The sequence below is a fragment of the Miniopterus schreibersii genome, assembly GCF_964146895.1.
Source record: "Miniopterus schreibersii genome assembly, chromosome: 14".
Lineage (NCBI taxonomy): Eukaryota > Metazoa > Chordata > Mammalia > Chiroptera > Miniopteridae > Miniopterus > Miniopterus schreibersii.
Genome location: NC_138114.1, coordinates 10559108 through 10582067, shown reverse-complemented (window position 1 = coordinate 10582067; position 22960 = coordinate 10559108). Strand labels below are relative to the sequence as shown.

Genomic DNA, 22960 nt, shown 5'->3' with positions numbered 1-22960 from the left:
ATTGCTTGTGTGTTTATGAAGAATACTGGTTTGCATTTTTCTTGTCATCCTTTGCTTGGTTTTGGTATTGGGGGAATGTTGGCCTCAAAAAACAATATGGGGAGCTGTGTTCCCTCATCAGCAATTTTTTGGAAAAGTTTGTTTAAAATTAGTATTATTTCTTTCTTAAATGTATGGTAGAATTGTCTAGTCACCTGGGATGAAAATGCCTGTGGTAAAATTTTGACTACAATTCAAACGATTAATATAGATAATTCAATAATTAATTATCTACAGGGTAATTAAAGTTATTTATTTTTTTGAATGAGCTTTGATAGTTGTGTCTTCCAAGGAATTTATTCATTTCATGGGAATATTTAGCCTATTGACATAAAGTTGTTGATAGTATTTTCTTATTTTTCTTCTAATATCTCTAGAATCCCTAGTGATGCCATTTCTCTCATTTCTGATATTAGTCACTTGTATCTTCTTTCATTTTTTTTCACAATCACTCTGGGTAGAAATTAGTAAATTTTATTTATCTTCTTAAGGAATCAAATTTTGGTTTTATTGATTTTTCTTTTGGTTTTCCCTTTATATAGTTAGTGATTTCTGATCTAACTACTGTCACTTCTTTAAAAGAATTTTTGAAAGCCCTGCCGGGCGCGGCTCAGCGGTTGAGTGTCGGACCTAGGATCCAGGCAATCAGGATTCGATTCCTGGTCAGGGCACATGCCCGGGTTGCGGGCTCGATCCCCAGTCGGGAGCGTGCAGGAGGCAACCGATCAACAACTCTCTCATCACTGATGTTTCTCTCTCTCTCTCTCCCTCTCCTTTTTTCCTCTCTCTGAAATCAATAAAGATATATTAAAAAAAAAAAAAAATTTGAAATTTCATTTGGTTTTTCCTTTCTTGTTTCCTGGTGTGGAAACTAAGATGATTAGCATGAAGAATTCATACTTTTCTAGTAGAGGATTCCCTCAAAGTGCTTTATTAGCTATATCACACCCAGTTTTTATATGCTCTGCTTTTATTTTCATTCAATTTCATATTCTAATTTTGGTGTGTTTTGTCTTTTTTTCTAAATTGGTTATTTAGAAGTATACATTTGGTTTTCAAATATTTGAGCGTTTTCCAAATATTATTTTGTTATTGATTTCTACCTTAATTCCATTGTGGTCAGAAAACATACACTGTATGAGTCAAATCCTTTTAACTATATTGACATTCTTTTCGAACTAGACTATGGTCTACGGTGGTAAACTCGCCATGCACTCTAGTGGAGAGCTGCTGTCTGCTGGTGTTGGAGACTGTCTTCCATAGCTGCCAAACTGGCTGACACTGTTGGCCAAGTCTGTATTCTTACTGATTGATTGCCTTCATGATCTATCAGCCATTGAGAGTAAGGACTGATAAACCAGATTACAATTGTGGATTTGATATGAATGTAGAGGAAGGTAGTTTATAGACAACCACCCCTTTGGGCTGTCACCAGGCGTTGCTCCGTTTCTGTTCATCTCACCATGAATATGGTGCCAGGGGCCTGCCCCTTGCCTTGGGGTGGCTTTGGAGGCTGCACCCTGTCTAATCATCAGTTCCGACTTGCCGTAGTGCCTGGTACATCGTCACTCGGTCAAATCATTGGAGTAAATGAAGGAACAGATGACACTTGTTCCAGTGCGGACGCCAGAGAACATGTGAGAGCCCCTGGCAGCTGACGAGCCAGGATCTAAGCTTGAATGGACCCAGCCTTGAGGCTGCTTCAGCGCTGACTATTTTTGGAATTCTGCAGATTCTCTTGTTGGCACTTGTTTGTAGTGCTTTTTTGTAACCAATCCATTTTAAGAAATGAAAGAAAGTTCAAGCAGACTGAAAATTTGGGCCATTTTCCACACAGTCTCCCTGCCCCGAGAAGCATATGTGCAAAGCAGAGTTAGGGATCAGCAGAGGAGCCGCTGGGGGCCCTGTGCCCCCGGGGACAGCTGCTCCAGGCGCAGGAGAAGGAATGTCAGCTCTTTCCATTTTCACTGGGGTATTTTTAGAGCGACTTCTTTTCTCCTTGGCTCCTGTCTGGGTGCTACTTTATTGAGGAGCTATGCTCTACTGAAAAACAAACTTTTTTCCAAAAATTGAATAATTCCTGTAAGAGAAGAATTTATGTTAATTCTGTATCCATATGTTTTTCTATAAAAGTGTCACCTTTTCTGGGAGTTTAATCAATTAGCATTTCTATTGCAATTTTTTTCTTTCCTTTGTCTCAATCACCTACAATAAAAGTAAATGATTGCTTAGATTTTTTAAAAAGTAAAAATGACTTAAATTACATTGTAGGCGCATAATATTAGTTTTGGGCAGATTGAAATAGAAGACATCCTGAAGAGAAAATGGAGACTTTATAATAAGTATTTCTAGAGCAATGGCAAGGCCATGTCTAGATCTCCTGTCCTATCAAGAGTGACTCTAAAGAATGAGACACAATTGATTGACCACGCAGAATAATCTGTCTCATTCCTTCACAGTAGCCCCTCAGGCACATGACATTTCTGGTCCTAAAACCAAATGTCTAATGTACTTTTGCCTTGGCAATGGTACTTAGACCCTCTCCCAATCTTTCATTACATTATAAGGTAAAGTAGACTTCTGGACGCCAAGACTGATAGCCATGGGAGCCTCGCCGTGTGCAACCCAGTCTATGGAGCTGGAGACCTACCTGTGCTCTTGGCATCTGGCCCTGTGTGACTGGGCTCTATGCCTTTGGGCTCCATCCACAGCTCTTTGTTCTGACCCACACCTGGCCTCTGGAGTCTGTCTGAGGTTCAGCGTCCTCGGTGTCCATTCATTCTCTTTCTCCCACTGTCCCATTGACATTTCTTCATAGCTGTGAAAATTTGGGGCTACAGTTATTTTCCACATATGGGGTTTCTTCCTAAATATGCGTCTGTTGTGAGCAACACCTTAATGGGAAAGCCCTGTCCTTGCCCTGTTCTTTAAAGATAGTACTTTCCTGGACTAACATATTTCATATTTTATATCACAAGAGTAAGTGGTACTTGTAAAGAAAAATTTGAAAATTCTGGAAGAAAATAAAAGAGAAGGGTCATGTACAATTATGTTTAGGTATACAACTTTTTTACTATTGTTACTATTTTGCCATGTTTTTCAATCATGTTTGTGATATATGCCTTAATTTTTCATGGTTACGATTACATAATACACTTAAAATTTTTATTTATCTAACATTATATTATAATCAGGTCAACAGATGCTTCATATACCTCAGTTTCCTAACTGCATAAAATCCCACTGTGTGACTTCAATATGATTTATTTAACCATTTTATTAATGGAAATGTGTGTGGATTAAATAGGTCCATTCTTATAGATAATAAGGCAATACATATCTTTGGGCAAAATATTTTTTGTCATATTTAGAATAGTTTTCTTTAGGAGGATTCTATGTAGAATTACTGGGTCAAAAATGAGTACATTTTTAAGCCTTCTGATAAATAACAGTTTTCAAATCTGTTGCCCTGTCACTGGCAACAGACTCTAGACTAGAGTTGCAGGTTTATCCATCTGGCTTCCTATGCAGTTAATATAAATATGCGCCAACTTAACCTCTGAAGCATAATATGCATTGGGGATTTTAGCGTGGTGTATATTTCTATTAAAATGGAATTGCTGGTGACCTTCAGCAGATATGACTAAATGATTCTGTTGCCCACTCCCCCATTTAACATCCGGGCTCTGGTCATGAACTGGTCCAACCTGTGTTTTCTACTGAATAACATTCGAAGCTCATCTCTGCTGTATCCCAGCTTTTGTATTTACTGAGTAATCTCATTATCTGCAATGAGCAGACTTGTACAGCAGACTCCGAATCAACTGTGTTCTTACTGCTCTAAAACGGGGCCCATTGCTATGGATTGCTCTCCTGGGGATATAACTCTGCCCCAGGACAGGCCTGGCAAGGCCCACGCTGCTGCAGCCTGGGGCCAGGGACACCTGCCGGGCCTGGTCACTCTTTGTTCATGCTTTGGTCTCCTTTCACTTCTTGCTTTTGTCCTGGCACCTGTGCAAGTAGAGGTGATTTTATAGCTTTCCTAAGCTTTTTGTGAGAAAGGAACCATTTCCAGGTTGAACGCTATGTTTACCATCTCTGAATTGTATAGAAGGCTTTGGCTCTCTGATACTTTCTGGATCACACTATTACCACTCCCCTATGCTGTAGACCCATGGATTTGATTTTGTAACTTAGCATCTTCTAAACTGTGCTGCTGTGGAACTGAAATTTCAATAGGATCCAGGAACAGAGGTTGCCATGGTCAAGCAAGCTGTGGAATGTGCTTCCTAAATTCTCCTCGTGGGGATCTGCAGTCACGTTGCTGCCTCTGAAAGGCTGCAGACATAAGACAGAAAGAAAATGTTTCAACCTGGGCATTCCACACCGAAGACCTCATTATTCTTTCCTATTCTTATTTTTGTAGCTATACCTATTTTTTTTCTTAAAACATTAAGAAAAAGCTGCTTTGACCATTCAGTCTGTTTATGGAACTGGCTGAAAATAAATGGTTTTCACAATTGGAGCTAGGTGGTGCCCAAGCCGCTGTTGAGCACTATCAGAACCCTTGAACCTGCCGTGCTCTCTGGCTACCATGCAGGAAGGAGTAGGTGGGCACAAGGATGGGGCATGAGCAGGGACAGCGAGGACTGGGCCTGTGGACTCCATGCTGCTCCACTGGCAGAGAACCAGCGAGTGCCTAAGCAGAGAAGCACGTGAGCTTCCTGGGCGCCTGTTTGCCCACTGGTAGGGAGGCTTGACGTTCGCTTCACAAGAACAATGTTCCTATACATTTGTTTACCACCCCACATGGACTCATGAGGATGCTTTAAGTACTAAGAGAGATCATTGATTTCTCTGGAGATGCAGTGCTCATCCTTTCACAGTTGGGGAACTGTTTTTGCTGTGAAATAGAATTTCAGTTGGATGTGAAATTAATCAGCTTCCACAGCTCTAATTTTTGACTAAGACACTGTGTCTGTGTACACAGCTTGGTACGCGCTGTGCTTGAGCCTGGAAACCCACGCCTTGCGTTTGTGTAGCATCCTGACACTACCACCTGCCCATCAAATGTCACCGGGAGCAAGGGGACTGGGGAGCCAACAGTTTCTGTTCTGCCAATGTGTGGCTCTTCCTCGCAGCTCAAATCCAGTGGTGACCTGTAACAGGCTGACATCTGGGAGAGACCTGAATGGCCATCCAGTGCAGCCCTCTGCCCAGTGGATAAAATCCCTCCAACACCCATGATTAGTGGCCGGCCCAACCTCTGTTTGCACCCCTGCCATGATGGGGGAGGGTGTCCACCATATCACAAGGCAGCCCTGTGTTTTATTTTGAGTGACATTCAGGCTTTGTGGAATTTCTTCTTTCCTGGATAAGCCAAAAAAGGAAGATTCCAAATTGTTTTACCTCTAAACTGGCACAAGATTAATATCACTGGGACAATCAATCACTTTGCTTATCTTTGATGGCTCTCATGCGATCAATTTGTGATATTTTGATCTTGGAGGCTTGGGAAGGCCATATATACAAAAAAGAAACTGACTTTTGTGATCTAACACAATCTGCCAAAACCTAATCTCTTGAGGCAATTTTAAATTAGAAAGTCATGTATGTCTTCCCAAGCAACAGAATTGGCAAACATAGATATTTATATTTGGTACAATATCCTTAACCTAACAACAACAACAAAAGACTATTTCTATCTTCAGATAAGCAATCATGCAGAAAGGATCAACAATCGGGTTCTTTCACATAATTTTTCATCTTTTCAAAATCCTACTGCACAGGGGAAACGGTCTCCTACAAAGAAGCCTCCAGTTTTACAGTCCAGTGTAATGAGAAGAGCCAGCTCGGTTGATTGATGGAGATATATTTCTGCCTTCGCTTCTCTATTAGGTTAGATGGTCCGGGGCGGGGGAGGAGAGAAGGCGAGTGAATCATGGCCCCTGCCCTCAAGGAGCTCGCGGTCCCCCTGGTGGGAGGCAGGAATGACAGACACCCACGAAAAGAGCTGGCGCTCAAGACAGAGAGTGATGATCCTTATAATAAAGACAGCAGCCGGATGCCGGGGAAGCAGGGAGGGGGCCAAGGTTAATGGCAGGTGGGAGGCCTGGGGAAAGCGCAGCCCTGAACCCACTCAGACGCGCGTGGGCAAGTGGGCGGGATTGCGAGAGGCGGGCCCAGTGCGGGTGTGGCAGCCTGGAGGCAGCTCCCCGAGCATCCCTCGTGCAGGGGAGGGAGCCCCAGACTCTGCTCAGCATTCCCCCAAGACCGTTTTCATGTTCTCACGGGTACTGTCTGACCACCGCATCCGGAGCTAGGCTTTGGGGCACTTGTGTGCTTGTTTTGCCGTGGGGTGGTTTTCAATAAATGGCTCATCACTTAGTAAAATTTCAGTTCCTGGGATCTCACGCCCGCTCAGAATATCTACGGGTTGGCCTACCTGGTTCGTGTTTACCCGGGCCTGACCCCCGTATTGATTTTTAATTCGAGCCGGGGTCTGTGTCTGTCTCTCTCCGCCTTAGTGGAGCAATGTCTTGGCCCAGACAGGGAGGAGGAAAGGAAAAGAGCACACTTTGGGGTGGCACCGATCACCCTGCCTTGCTGACCACACGAAGCAGAAGGGAAAGGAGGGTAGGTGATCCGTTGAGTGCAAACAAGAGTTCCTTAGTGGCCAGATGTATAAATAAGGGTGGCGGTTTCTCCTAACGGACATTCTCAGTGGTTATTTATATTTGTTTATTATTTCTTCCCCAATGCATGGAAGCAGAACATGCTGCGTAGCAGGACCTGTCCTGTCGAAGTTCCCAGGCTGGTGAAGGGGAGAGAGGCAGGTAGACTGGCACCCGCAGCGCAGTGTGATGAGGGCTGTGACGAAGGCGACCTGAAATGCTGTCTCCCAGGGCGGGCGAGAGAGGCTGAAATGGTAGCCCAAGGAGCTGAGGTCAGAGCCAAGCACGAGTTCGGGGCGGGTAGGAAAGGAAGGAGGCTTCTTTTTAATTACGGGTATTTGGTGAGGGATTTTGCAAAGAAAACAGCACATTCATTTACCTTAATTAAGTTTGCTTTGCAATGAATTATGGTGAATGACCTTGGGGATGTATAAGTGTTTGATACACACTTAATGTGAGATGGACACAAATAACCTTGATACACGAGTGTGTGCTGAACCAGGGATAGATACAGGGGTGTCTGTCTTTTTTTTTTTTTTTTTTTAAATATATCTTTATTGATTTCAGAGAGAGGACAGGAGAGGGAGAGAGAGAGATAGAAACATCAATGATGAGAGAGTTATTGATCGAGCCCGCAACCTGGGCATGTGCCCTGACGGGGAATCAAACCCCAATCACCTGGATCCTAGGTTGACACTCAGCCGCTGAGCCATGCCCAGCCAGGCAGGGGTGTCTGTCTTTGAGTAATGATATCCATCCAATCTTACCCGATCCTGGAAATTTTTCAGTTGTCTAATGGAATAATATGAGTTTCTAATAAAACTCTCAATAGAAGTTAATTCAAGCTTACTTTATATGAAGGTATATATTTGAAAAGACACTACCAACAATTCCAACAACAACAAAAAAGGTGATATCAGAGATCTAAGGAAGAGCCAACATGAGCTGAGCATGCACTATGTGTTTCTTAATAAACTAGGTATTAGTTTATTGAATCCTCTTAAAAACTTAGCTGTTGGCCGCCTACTCACATTTCATTCTTCATGGCTTCCCCTTCTAACTGAATTTCAGTTTTGTTCTAATAATCAGTCCAGTCTCTCGTGAAGTCATGTGATTCAAGACTGTGCAAGATTGTGTCTGGATGTGAGGCCTAAAATCCTGCCGGTTACCTGTGAGGAGGGACCTTGCCTAAGGAGAAAGCCATTGAGCGCTGAGCAGAAAGAATCCTCCTTAATGGTCCTTGATGATCCATTAGGCCACCAAATTTGACAGCCCAGCAACCATCCCTTGTTAAGTGACACAATGCCATTTCCCTTGTGATTGAAGCCATTTTGAGTTGAGTTTTTGTAGTGTCAGCCAAAACCCTCTAATTTTCACGGTTAAGCAATCTAATTATCCCCATTTTACAGACAAGGAAACTGAGGGTTAAAGAAGTAACCTATCCAAGATCATACAGTTACTTAAGTATCTTAACTGGGATCAAATGAACATCTGTCTTAGTCTGTCTTACTCCAAAACTACTGCTTCGTGTCTGACTGGGGCTGTCCTGCATATGTATATTTATTTATTTGAAATATGTAATACCGAAGCACTTAAGTCAAAGTCAGACATGTCTAATAGTTCAAATACAGCAAATATATAATTTTATAAACATGCCACCATCCCCAATCTTTTATATCAGTAGTTGGCTAAATTTCTGTCAAGGGCCAGATAGTAAATATTTTAGGCTCTGTGGGCCATGTGATCTCTGTGAGCTCAAAAGCAGGCACAGACAATGCACAAAGGAATGAACTTAGCTGTGCTCAAGTCTAATTTATTTACAAAACAAGTTGCTATTCAAAATGAGACTATGGACCACAGAGTCCTGACCCTGTTCTATAGGAATGAAGTCTAATTTTTGGTTAAGGCTCACAGCTAGGATGGGTAAAAGGGAATGTGAATGTGGATGTTTGTAGGTGGGTACAAGAAAAAGTCATACAAAGGAAGAGCAGAGATGACATGCATCCCGGTGTGCACAAGAGAGACTCTTCTCCCTTTGCCACACTCCAGGTGTCAGAGGGTGGTCTGTTCCCATTTGTAGCGCTGAAAGGGAAACAGCTTATGTCAGGGTAAGGGCAAGGGCAAGGGGGCCTGAGGACTTTCACCATTAGAGAAGCAGCGTTTGGAGGATTGCTAGCCTCTTATCTGTACCTCGATTAGAATTTCTGTTAAAAATTCCAAATTGTCTCTGTACCTCTTTCAAATACCACCATTTTCTCTAATACTTATATTATTGACACTTTAATACATAGCAGCTCTTTCTGCAAATGGAGAGATAAGGGTCGGGAATGAACACATGATTATAGCTATTTAATTTTAGCTTTAATTGCTTTCCAACAGGCACAGAGCATGGACCAATTTTCTCAAAACAATATTTGCTCTGAAACAGAGCTCTGGGAGTAAAGTTTAGTCAATAGTGCAAGGAGCTTTGGGGAAATACATGATGGGCTTTCCTGCCTTTTTCTCAAATAGTTTAAACGTGTGTACCCTTCCTTTCAATGGCATAGCATGAAATCTACTGTGAATTTTATGCAGAATCTAAAATACTGAACCATTTGTGTCTCCTTTAACCTGTTAATGAAGTGAAAATATAAAAGTATGTAGAAAACCAAGGATGAAAGACGGGAAAGTTTCGATGCTTCCTACCCTCTGGCCACCACTGATCTACGTTACCTCTCTGTGGATTTGGCTGTTCTAGACATTCATATAAATGGAATCTTACAGCACCCTATGTCTAGCTTCTTTCACTCACCATAACGCGTTCAAGGTTCCTTCTGCTGTAGCATGTCCGTGGGTTCTTTATTACTTTTATTGGTGACTAATATCCCGTTGTCTGGATATACCACGTTTTTACTCACCCAACACTTGATGCTTCCCTGTTTTTTGGCTTTGAACAATGCTTTTAGGAACATTCATATCCAAGTATGAGCATCTGTTTTGCATGGACATTTGTTCTCTGTTTTCTCCTTGACACACCCAGGAGAGGAACTGCTGGTATATGTGATGACTCGAACAATTTTTTTTTTTAATCTCACCCAAAGATATATTTTTTTCCACTGCATTTTCAGAGAGAGTGGAGGGGGGAGAGTCAGGGAGAGAAACATCAATGTGAGAGAGACACATCGAGTGGTTGCCTCCCACTTGTCCCTCCACCGAGGCCAAGCCTGCAACCGAGGTACATGCCCTTGGCCAGAATCGAACCCTAGACCCTTCGGTCCACGGGGCGATGCTCTAACCACTGAGACAAACTGGCCAGGGCTCTGTTGAACATTTTGAGGAACTGCCAGACTGTTCTATAAGCAGCTGCATCATCTTTTTGTTTTTTGTGGTTTGGGGTTTTTTTTCCCACTGGCAGGGATGATGTTTCCAGCTTCTCTACATTCTTTTTGTCAGCACTTGTTATGGTCCATGCTAGTTGATGTGCAGGGGTAGTGAAGATTTTCATTTCCATAATGACTAATGAACATCTTTATATTGGACGTGTGTGTGTGTGTGTGTGTGTGTGTGTGTGTGTTTCTTTGGAGAAATTTCTAAAGGAATGGAAAGTTTTTAAGGAGAAAATATGTTTACATAAAATTAATATTTACTAGAAGCCAATAACACATTGGCCCTTTAAACTCTTATAAAAATGAATAATAAGTACTACTATAACATTTTATAAATAAAATTTAGAAGCATTCAGAACGTGCTGAAATGCAGGTGGACGTGACTGAGCCGAGTCCAGCAAACCCCATAGGCCTTGACCTTGTGCCATGTGTATTCTAAACATTCATCTGCTTTCTGCATTTTCACAGATGAGTAAGACAACCATGACTGAGTGGAACATAAGTATCTCTCTTCTCTCCCAAAAGATTAAAACATAAACAAAAAAGATTGAGGAGTATTACAAAAAAGTCTCAGTTCCTTTGCTGAGATGAATGCCGTCGTAGAGTTGCAGGCTGTGACCTTGTGACAACATTGCATTTCTGGTGATTGGTAGGGGCATCCCACTCTTGATCGCTCCAACTATTTAGCATCAAATGGGAACCCCTTGAGCTGCCCTGTAAGGCACATCTTTATATTTGAAATTCTGTAACCATATCCAGTGTCCGAAAAACTGCTAAGAGTGCAGCCAGCTCTGGGTGTTGGGAGGACATGGGCGGCTCCTCTGCCCTGCCCAGCGCTTAGCAGGTGGTGTAGGCACCTGACCATCTCAGGCTTGTTCCCGGGACGCGGCCCCATGCATCCCTCACGAGCTCATGAGTTGCTCACTTCTACCCCAGGAATTAGCACAGCACTCTACAGTCTTAGAGTAAGCCCTGCATGATACATAGTTAAATAAATAAATGGCTTTAATTGGCATCATACAGAGAAATTGCAGAATTGGATATTAAGTTGATGAGTAATTAGCTGTGTTAGCTCACTTGGTGAAAGGGAAAGAAGGGAAAGAAGTGCTTGGTGTCTAGCGCTGTATAAGACCCACTACCAACCATTGCCTCATTTTAGGCTTCATGAAACTTTGTGAATTACGCATTTTCACATATTCAATGTACTCATGTTCCAAATGCCAGTAAGTAGCAAAGTTAGAATGCAAACCCAGATTTGCAAAGGTAAATACAAGGCATTAGGTTAGATCTTTTGGCTTAGGTACATCATATAATTCCACAGACTGAGGCTAAAGCAGAGTCCCAGTGTCGGACATAGCAACAGGCCGTTCACACTTTTGCTTGGAAGGACTCCCACAGTGTTACTAAGACATGAACAGGGGTGGACAGAATAAGACTTTTTAAAGAAGTGAAATGAATGATGCATAGATTTCTTTATGTGAGGAGATTTGGGGAATGATGGAATTGTTTTATAACCTGATTGCATATCCCTAAGACCTGAAAGTTGTCAAAATGATAAATGACTTAGTGAATGGAAAAATTGTCTGTTTTGAATAAATGTGGCATTTTAGAGGTTAAAGCTACATTATTGATTTTCTGTAATTTTAGTAAGCAATATTTTGTCTTTTTTTGTCTTTGTTTGGAAATGTTGAAGTTCAAGTCCCTTAAGTTTCTAAGGGCTCTTTCGACTTTCGGTGTATTTCTGATGGCCCTTCATGTCTTCTTGGTCCTGACACTGGTTGCATGTGTACATTTCCTCCCCTCTTTGTGTGAAGCTCTCTTTGCCATGCATTTGAATGATCTGGCGTTTCTTTATCTTCTCCTGTGCATCTGGCACTATGCTAGCCTAGAGTAGGGGCTGGAGATACAAGACAGCTTAAAGACATAGTCCTTTACTTGAACAATTATCTGTTAGTCTTCCATAGTACTTTAATATGATTTTCATAATTTTTACAGCCCGCTGGAGTTAGTACTCCCTAAGGTCTCTTTGACAGTTTCTTTGGGAACTTCGCTTGATTGACTTTTTTCTCATAGCAAGATTTATAGACAAGATACCGAGGGATTGGAGTGGTGGTTAGGGGTAGGTGTCGGCATTGAGGGCACTGTGCTACGTGAATGAAGTCAGTCAGAGAAAGACAAATACTGTATTTTGTCACATGTGGTATCTAAAAAAGCCCAACTCTTAGAGAGCAGAATGGTGGTTAATCTCAGTCTCTCAAAGAATCCCAATTAATCATACAACAGAAATAAAAACATGTTTCCTATGGAAAGACAACATTAAGATAAGTCTGTTGCCACCTCAACCCTCTCCAAGCCCTTCTTACAAAGAAATGAATTGGGAGCCATCAAGCCACTGCTGACAAAGCTGCCCTCTCCTTGAACTCGCCTAGAACATTTTTCTGCTTCTACCATGACTCTTGCCCGCGCATTCTCAGACGCATCAGCAAGGGTTCAAACCAAGGCCTACGTAGCTGCAATGCCTGTGCCCCCTTCATGCCCCACATAGAGAATGAGGTTCTTGGATTTCTGAACATGCAAGTGGGGTATTCAAAGAAGAGCTAAGGATATTAAGGGGAAAATAGGATTTTACATAAGTGAGTGATATTCGTCTTTATGAAGGAATTTGAGAATTGTGTCAATGTTTAGACATTATTTCAAAGCTGTAAGAGCATGAAAAGGAAATTTGAAAGACACAGCTGTAGAAATTCCCAGTGTCAAGAACTGTATTTCAGTTTTTGCACCCATTTCCCACTCCCCAGGACCTCCTCAGTGTTTCAGGATGTGCCCAGGAAGATGGGTGTTGGGGGGAAGGGATTACTGAAAAATAGTGGCTTCCTGACGACTCTCACATTTACTCATAATAGAAGGACTAATAGAGTTGGGCAGGGAGAGACTTAAATACAAACGCTTTAAAGGAGTGCAAGGGCCAGTGCGGGCGGAACTGCAGAGTATGCAGGGATGAAGTATGTCCGTTCTGGAGCTCTGCTTCTCTGGTTTGCGTCCCTGCCTTTCCATTAACTAGCTGTGAAATCCAAGAATATGGAATGATCCCTCTGTGCTTCGGTTTCTCTTCTGAAAAATGAAGATCTTTATATCTGATGAATGGCTTTATTTCGAACATCATTCTTACATGCTAACTTCTAGGGAGGGTTTCTATTATCCTAAGGTTTTCTGGTTTAAATGGTTGCAGCTGAAGCAGCTGAAGACAGATTTAGACCATGAGAAAGTCTGACATATCATGGTGTGCTTCATTAATTATATTCACTGTTAAAATATCGCAGAGTTTTGATTGTAGCTGGTAAATAACCACTGCTCAAATCCCCCTGAGTGGGGTTTCTCCACACCTCCCAGGATGCCCTGACCATGTTCCCAAACTTCATCAGCATTAATCCAGAAAGGAGAGTTAACCCCTGGCCCCACAGGGGGCCTCCAGGACCCCCTCTAGCTATGAACAGGTTTATTCTGATTAGTCCCATCATTTCCGTACCACTTATTAAATATTTATAATATCAACTCTGCACATACTTGACAGGCAAGAAATTTGAATCTGAGAGAAATTTCTTGAGTAAATAAACATATAACTGTGGATCAAAAACATTAAGCTGTCTATTTTTCATTTGAAGCCCATGAACATAAAAAATAATGCCTATTTTAGCAGCCAGCCTCAAATACAGTCACGTAAGCATATATACGTTTCATTTATCGCCAAAAACTTTACCGATATGGAGCTAGCAGGTGATGTTACCTGATCATGCTGAGGCTGTGTGTGTGCCTCGCTGTTGATTTAATCACCACTGTGGTAAGCATTATAATACTTATTCGGAAAGCATACACGAAGCATGTACCCTGTGTTATATCTTGAGGTGAATTATGGAGACATAGAGATGGCCTTGCCAGGTCCCCAGGAACTCATCATCTAGTTTGGGAGAAGTGTGGAGAACAGATGTGTAAAGAGTTAAATTGCAATTCAGGCTGATTATCATAGTATCAAAGGCAGGAAGGAAGTGATGCTGGAGTTCCACATCCTGACAGCTACTTCCAACTGACGATTTGGGGAAGACTTCAATAAGAGCTCACATTTTAATTAGGTCTTAAGAAATTAGAAATGTTTTGCTAGGCAGACACACCGGCTGTGCATAGAAAATGACACATAAAGTCACAAAGTCTTAAAGGGGCCTGATGTGTTGCGGCCTTGTGGAGCACGGGCTTGTGAGAGGGAGATGTGGGAGCGAAGGAACTTCTGTGCTCAGCCCGCGCTCAGTCTATCGTTCGGGATTAGTGTGGGGATAGTGCGGGGAATTGCTGGGCAAGCCAGGCAGCATTTGCTAATCTTGTGTAATGAGGACAGACTGGAGTTCTAGGCACAGATGGAGAGAGCTCAGGTGTGCTGTCAAGGTGGGCGTGTCACCTGTTGACTGAGCAGAAGGCTGTCCTTGGGCACAGAAAGACCAGATGGGAGGCTGTTGCAGCATGTGCAAGGCACGTTCACCCCTCCAGGTCACGCAGGGTGCGTCTGGGAAATGCAGATGACACAGAATGAACCACTGTCCCCGTCATGGACAAAGACATTATTGCATGAGAAATCAAATCCCATGAGAAAGTTTCTTAGGGGCATGGTTTGGGAAAGAGAGCTGTGTAACTCAGGCCGAAAGGGGCATCTCATGAAAACCCCAATGGATCTGACTTGGAGACAGGCCTAGACCTGAGGTCTGTGAGCTGAGGTCTCTGCCAGAGAAGCTCAAAAGGCTTCGGGATGTGGCCTCAGCATTCTCCTTCCTCTCGGAAATCAACACCGGCCAGTCACCGACACAGGGCCCTTTCCTTGCCCGATGGTATTGGGATTGCTGTGCACATGCTGCTGCTCAGGTGTAAGTAAGGGAACGTCTGGAAACGTGGGCAATAGTCCTGCCGGCAGCCGGGCCGTGATGTTCCTGAATGAGCGCATGCAACGCTCCACCTGGCTCCTCCTTGACTTTGCTTGGAACCAGAGGTAAGGCCACTCTGTGACCATAAGAAGCTGTCTAGGTGTCCTCCTCTTCTGGCCAGTGTGAGTGACTGACTGCTGCTTGTGTGAGCTCCTCCTGTAGTCCTCTTGTGTCCTGGGTGTTTAAGCTACTCATTCACTGTAGTGTGCCCAGCTTTCCTAAAGGTTAACTCAGCCTGGGGTGATCAACTCACAATTCAATACCCCAGCTAGGCTGTCTTACTAGGGAGAATGAAGTCTCTCTGGAGATTTTATTATTTTTTTTATTTATCTTTATTTTGAGAGTATTACGGGTGTCCCCTTTTTTCCCCTCCTTGCCCCCCTTCGGCTCCCACCCAACCCCAGGCCTTCACCACACAACCTCATCTCTAACAGGTCAAAGGGTTGATGTGAGGATATTTTCTTCCATGCTGGCTGCTATAACAAAATGCCGTAGCCTGGGTGGCTTATCAACAACGTAAATAAATGCCTACAGTTCTGGAGGCTGGAAGTTCAAGATCAAAGCTCCAGCAGACTTGGTGTCTGATGAGAGCCCATTTCTTGGTTCATAAACAGCTGTCGTCCTGCTGTGTCCTCATGTGGTAGGAGGGGTGAGGGGGCTCCCTGGGGTCTCTTTTACAGGAGCACTAATCCCTTACATGAAGGCTTCACCCTGGTGATCTAATTATCCCCCAAATGCCCCACCTCCTAATACTACCACCTTGGGTGTTAGGATTTAACAGGAATGGGGGGCGGGGGGATACAGACATTGGGTCTATAGCAGATATTCATTCAATATATACTTGTTGAATAACTATTGGGCAGCTGAATAACTATTAGCAACACCACACACACACACACACACACACAACAAACAAACAAGAATTATGTTCCTAACTCCCAGAAGCCTATGGTCTGTGGGGCAAACAGATGAAAATAATGAGTTATAATTTCCAGTAGAGAATCTAAGAATGTCCCCTGGGGCGGGTCTCATTTCTGTTAGACTTTGATAAATTAGCTCAAAGCCTGGACTTCCCGGGCCTCAGTGTCATCTGTGGCTCAAGACTATGAGTAGCAGTGAAATTGTCTGTGCTTGTAGGAATGAAAGACAAAGAGTTGGGCCTTGGCCTAAATGGGCAAAGGGCCCATGAGAAGAGCCCTGAACTTGGCATTCAACCTGAAAGAATTTGTAAGGAGCAAAATTGTCCAGTGGGAATATAGATAATTCCTCAGAATGTTTCGCTGTCTCCTAATATGTGCTCTGGGTGAAATCTGTAGATTACTGTGAGAGTGTGTGGTAGATTCAAGGCACATTTAGGAAGTAGAATCACCAATATTTGGGGATTGCACATGCAGGGTGAGAAGAAGGGTCGCTACTAGGCTCCTGTCCTCTCCTGCACTAAGGGATCAGTGATGTCGGGTTAGTTGAGACAGAATCCTGAAGTAAGTTCAGCTTCCTCCGAGTTAATTTTTAGGTCCCTTTGGGATAACCAGAGGAAGGGAGAGGTAGGCAGACTGGAGTTTAGGGAAACCTTTTAGCTGGAGGCGTAATTGGGAGTTGTTGGTGTGTAGATGAGAGCAGACAGGATCACCCAAGGCAGCTAGTTCTCAGAGTTGACCATCCAGGAAGACTACCTGGAGAGTTCCGACCGCCCACATCCTGCTTCTGCTGCAGCAGGTTTGTGATGCGGCTCTTGAGTGTCACTCCTCCTGCACCCCCAGGTGATGCTGATCCTGCTAGTCCGAGGACCACATCTAGAGTAGCGCTCAGCTGGGGAATAAGTAAAAGTGATAAAACAAAACAAAACAAAAAAACACGATGAAAATGTGGCCTGGGAAAGACAGAAAAGTGGAGCAAGCTACAAGCTAAGTGCCATGGGATCTTGTGCCTGTGATGTAAATCTGTGAGACTCAGTTTCTCCATTTGTAAGATATACATAACAACATAAATAATAGCATAAATTCAGTGTTATTTTAAGGCCAGGCATAGCTAAAGGAAAAGCTTAGCACAGTGCTGAGAGTAGGTTAGGAGTTATTTGAAGGCCAGTCTTTATTTAATCTGGCTTTTATGTGTAAATTAGATGGGCTGAGGTGACAAAAACCAAGAAGCAAGGGGAGATTCAAGACCATGTGATAACATCAGAGTCAGTGAAAGGTTTTTCAGGAAGGCAGGAGTGGCTGAGTATCAGATTCTTCTGAGAATTCAACAAGATGGGGAAAATATTTAAATGTCCACTGGATTTAGAGATAGTGGCATAGATTGAAGTATTTCAGTAGAGTGATATGGGGAGCCGGGCGGTGTCTGTGAGGCATAGAGCATGGAGCCTCCCCCAAGCCAAGGAGCCTGTATTGGCCTGTGTGCGCTTGCAGATAGAAGGAAATATACTCAGCATTAATAAACTCTGCAGGTCCCAAAGAAATGCAATTCCACTGAGCAAGCTCTGTCCTGTGAAGGTTTGTTTAAGCTGAGGCAGAGTTTTTAAAAGCAAGATTTCAAACTGGAAGGTGGCAGGTAGGTCATGCAAATTTAACAAGGGTCCTTTTTATATTTGCGGTGAGAATTGGTAGCTCTGGGACACACAAGGAACTGTCAGTCCTCACAGCAGCCCCACGACTCAATTGAACTTTAAATTTCTCGCCCAGCACTCCCCATTTCTCCCATGCCGGCAAAGTGAACAAGCATCTGATCTCTGGCAGCGGGGACGAAGCTATCTGTGCCGCTTGCAGGCTGAGAAATGGTTTGTTTCCTTAACAAACACGACTGGCATTCTTCTTGCAGCTTTCCTTGACCATTAAATATTTTCAGGCTCAGGCTCATGCCAGTGCTCCTTCCTGGGTGCCACTAAGTGGCAGATTCCAGGGGGATTTGTAATGTAAGGCAGCAGGTTTTATTTGCACTGCTCCCAGAGACAACAACGCTGGAGTCAAGGACCTTATTTAAATGGCTTCTCGCCTGTAAAGGCATTTTTCTAATCCTGAAAGCCTTTGGACTGCACGGCCAGATTCCTAACTTTTCTTGGAGAATTGTCATGTCCTGAACTCAGAGGGGAAGAAGAGTGTGTTTCGGGCCTACGCTGGGCGGCATCAGTTTCCCTCCTCAGGCGTCCCTTCTTCATGGCTGGAACTCCTTTTCCTGCGCCAATTAAACCATTGCCATTCAACACCTAGCTCCAAGGCCTACCCTTTGGGACGCCTTCTGAGATAACCGTAGCCCAAATTAAGCTCCCTCTTTCTTCGACTATCTACTGTGGTTATTGTCTGTAATAGCCCATTTAGCACTCTTGTTCCTGCAACAAAATCTGTGCTCCCGCTGCGTGCGGCATTGTGCTGGAAACATAGAAAACCTCAATGGTAATCTTCAGGTTCCACTCAGTACTTAAGGGGAAAACCAGTCATTGTTTTAATTCATTAATAAATTAACTTTCATTGCAAAATCTGCAGGGACTTCTGTCTTCCAGCCTTACATTCCATCCCATTTTGCCTTTAGTGAATTAAGCACCACCACCTCCCACTGTGTGTTTAATTACTGTACTGATTGCTTACTCTGTATGCTACACGATGTGGAAAAATAGAAAACTTAAAAGCAAAGCACTCTGCCTGACCTCCCTGGGGGTAGAGACCAAAGTCCATAAAAATGTAAGAAAATACATTTAACTCGACACATAACTAGTGCCAGATGAGCGGCCTGGATAATTGCACAGCTCCGGTGGTCCCAAGTGCACGGGCACTTTTCCCCATGCCGGCAGCACCTTGCCCGGCGACCTTGACCTTTGGTCTTATGCTTGGAAGACTCTTCCTTAGCATCATCTTTGTTCATTTTAAGCCTAAATTCCTTCACCTTCCAGGCTCTCTCGTTTAGAAAATCTTCCCTATACATGTATATTTTCTGTAGAGCTGTTGTTTTCTCCTCTCATAAAATTCTCTACAGTTTACCTAAGTTGCTTTTGGGGCTTTCTCGTGTCCTGACCTCTAAATGCGTAATCATTTCCCAGTTATTATTTTTTAAAATAGAGATTTTTGTTTTATGATGATAACAAAAGCATGCACACTTTTCAATACGGAACTTTTTGAAAATGTTCATGTATGAAAAGATCACCTTTCCATAAGCATCTGCTGTGCACACCTCTGTGACAGGCCATCCCTGATATGGTGGATCAGAGAGTGGAAGACCTGCTCTGCTCCCAACTCCTGGTCCAGTTCTAGATTCAGGAGCTGACATGTGGAGAGAGTGGTGGCTAATAAGGAAACATTCTAGAGTAAGGGAGAGCCTTGAAAAACAGATGGGAATTCATGGGGAATATTAGGCCTTTCCTGGTTTAGCTACCTCAATGTTCACCCATGACCTTTTTTAAGAAAATAAAGGGCTCTCTAACAACTTCATTTACTAAGTTACATTCCTAGAAACAGAAGGTGAATTTTGAATTTTAAATACATGAGAAAATATTACCATATATTATAGACAGCTAAGTGTATTAGACTTTCATAAGTATGATGTAGTTTTAAAAATTATAGACAGGTTCCAAAAACATTGGATAAGTTAACAGATGAGAGTTCCATACCTGATTGTAAGGCACCTGAGGTTGTTTAAGGCCATGACTTTCACAGTGTGGAGTTAGATCTTATCGATTATCTCATTTGCACAAATGCCCTATGGTTCCCCTTCGGAACAAAATGGGCAGCTGAGGTATCAGAGCACACAGTGTCACCTGAGGGCCCAGGAAGAAAATAAAGAATTGCACCTTATATTTTATTTTGCCTCACTTTTTATTTATGTTCTCTTTTATATGCTTATAGTATATCTTATATGTTAAGTATTAAGCAAATATGGACATGCATGCAATTATAGGCAGATATACAAATATTGGAAGGTGTCATCCAAAATTATTACTGTCTCCTTGTTGGGCTATGTTTGGTTGTAAGAGAATAACCATGACTTAGATACAGTATTCTGACTTATTTTACAAAAGTGTGTAGGTGGTCTTAGAGTTAGTAGAACAGCCTAGTGATTTTATTATGGAATTTTTCTCTTTCTAGCTGTATATGTGTCATGTTGCCTTAGAAGTAGAAAATTTCACCTCATAGTGGGTTTTATTTACCTTGCCCCCAATGTCTATGATTTTAGCTGAGTAGTGTTATTTGGGTACCACATGGTGAAATGCACAGGTTAATTATAATATTTCAAATTTATTGGTAAATACAGTCTGTTTACTTATAGAAAAATTACTGCATGCCATTACTTTTTTATTGTGTTGTTAGTAAACTAATAATATTTTCTTTGAATTCAGTCAAGTTATTGTGAAAGATAAGCAGATGCATTTTAAATTAATTTTGAGATTCTGTAAGCCATGGAAATAGAAACCCTGAGCACAGGTTATGCCTGACAATCTCTATACTCTCCCAACTTGGATGTTTGCAGAGGCTTTACTTGGGTCTCTAGTCCTCTGATAGATGATGATGTGATGGGGAGAGCAGTTGGTAGAATGGGAGGTAACCACTAGAGACAGTAGTTGTCAGATGAAACTAATTGATTGTAATTGCTTTGCCATCCTATTGCTCTTGGAGCCTGTAGCTTGTTCAAACCACTGATTATAAAAGAAAGATCTCACTTTTTATGCTGTAGGTCATGTTAATGAAGAGCTCCTCTTAGAGGAATGATCAGTGAATACCAATAAATGGATAATAAGAACTTAAAGGAAGGCTTGACTAACTTGATCATGAGTTACTATACTTCAGTCGTCAGGGTCCCAGTCAATTGTGTGGTGTGTCATGCTGAGTCCTGTGCTTGGAGCTTTTGAGTTTTAAACATTTTCCATAGAAAGAGAGATTGATCCTGTGTAACTATTTATCACATACTGTCTTGAACAACAAATCTCCCCTGTAGATTTCTCTTGGAAAACAGATGTGTCTGTTTTACAGAGCCTTTATTTTGTGATGAAGTATTAATGGGTAGTTATTTTGAACTGGAAAAAATAAGTTCTTATTGTGTCCCCAAGAAAGGATATTAGACGTGGATTTTTCAGTGCTCACAGAATATGGGTAGTATATGAGTAGGTGTCTGTCTGAATCTGAAGGCAATGTTTATTTTGCAATATTGATCAATGTTAAAATGAGTATACCAAAATGATAACATTAATGTGAAACCATCTCTAATATTTTGTTTACGATGTGCATTAACTTTCATACAATTGTAATGTCTTTAATGATCATATCTTTCATAGTGGCATTTAAACTATTAGTGATGTTAGAGTGATCACACTTATTGAAAATGTTTTTGCTGAGCACCACTTCTGATTATGGCTCAAACTCTGTCTGGCCTCAAGGAACTCACAGACGAAGGAAACAAATACATGGGAACAAATGGTTACTTACAGCATTAAACGCAGTGATGCCAGTGATGAAAGGTGCTAGAAGGATACGAAGGATATGGTGTGAGCTCTGAAGGATTTCTGGGTGGCTTCTGGCAAAGAAAAAGAAGGTCCAGGAAGAAAGAGCAGTGTGATAGTTCCTGGCATTTGGGGAAATAAAATAATAGTTAGAAATTAAATTTAGTGTTTTAAGGTGCAGGAATGTGAGATTAGACAGGCAAAATTCCACATGGCCTATGTCTTTTTTTGCTCTACTGAGAAATTTTCAGTTATTCCTATGGGAATGGGGTCCCATGGGGAGTATTAAAGGTTGAAAGGACATACCTCTCCTTTTAGGAGAGTCACTGCCCACTTAGTTTGGATGGCAGTCAGGAACAGGCTTATTGTGACCTCCAGGTAGTAAGCAGGTACAATTACCTGCACTGTTGAATGTTGGTATTAATGTAGAAGACTCTTCAACATTTCATGTAGTACTGGTCTGGTGTTGGTGAACTCCTTTAGCTTTTTCTTGTCTGGGAAACTCTTTATCTGACCTTCAATTCTAAATGATAGCTTTGCTGAGTAGAGTAATCTTGGTTGTAGGTTCTTGCTTTTCATCACTTTGACTATTACTTGCCACTCCCTTCTGGCCTGCAAAGTTTCTGTTGAGAAATCAGCTGACAGTCATATGGGTGCTCCCTTGTAGGTAACAAATTGCCGTCCTCTTGCTGCTTTTAAGATTCTCTCTTTGTCTTTAACCTTTTGCATTTTAATTAGATGTGTTTTGCTGTGGGCTTCTTTGGATTCATCTTGTTTGGGGCTCTCTGTACTTCCTGGACTTGTATGTCTATATCTTTCACCAGGTAAGGGAGGTTTTCTGGCGTTATTTTTTCAAATAGGTTTTCAATTTCTTGATTCCTCTCTTCTCCTTCCAGTACCCCCATAATGTGAATTCGAACCGCTTTAAGTTGTCCCAGAGACTCCTCACACAATCTTCATATTTCTGGATTCTTTTTTCTTTTTGCTCTTCTGGTTGGGTGTGTTTTGCTTCCTTATATTCCAAATTCTTGATTTGATTCTCAGTGACTTCTACTCTACTGTTGATTCCCTGTAAATTATTCTTTATTTCAGTTGGTGTACCCTTCACTTTTTACTGGTCCTTTTTTATGTTGTTGATGTTTCTAACTAAGTTTCTTGAAGTTCTTACTAAGTTTCTTGAAGTTCCCAGTAAGTTCCTTGAGCACCTTTATAACCATTGTTTTGAACTCTGAACTTGGTAGTTTTCTTGCTTCCATTTTATTTAGTTCTTTTCCTGGAGATTTCTCCTGTTCTTCCATTTGTGACATGTTTCTTTGTCTCTGCATTTTGGCTGCTTCCCTGTGTTTGTTTCTATGTATTAGGTAGATCTTCTGTGTCTCTTGGACTTGGTAGATTAGATGTGTTTTGTGTAGAGTGGCTTTGTGTAGTAGGTGTCCTGTAGGGCCCAGTGGCTCAGCCTCCCAAGTCACCTGAGCTGGGCACTCCAGGTGCTTCCCT

General features: G+C 42.3%; 1 protein-coding gene across 2 annotated transcripts in view; it reads left to right on the top strand.

Moving 5' to 3' along the window:
- The window catches only part of NRG3 (neuregulin 3), a gene marked incomplete at its 5' end in the record, with an annotated part of 953079 nt that overhangs the window by 417694 nt on the left and 512425 nt on the right, over positions 1–22960 (top strand). The window lies entirely within an intron of this gene.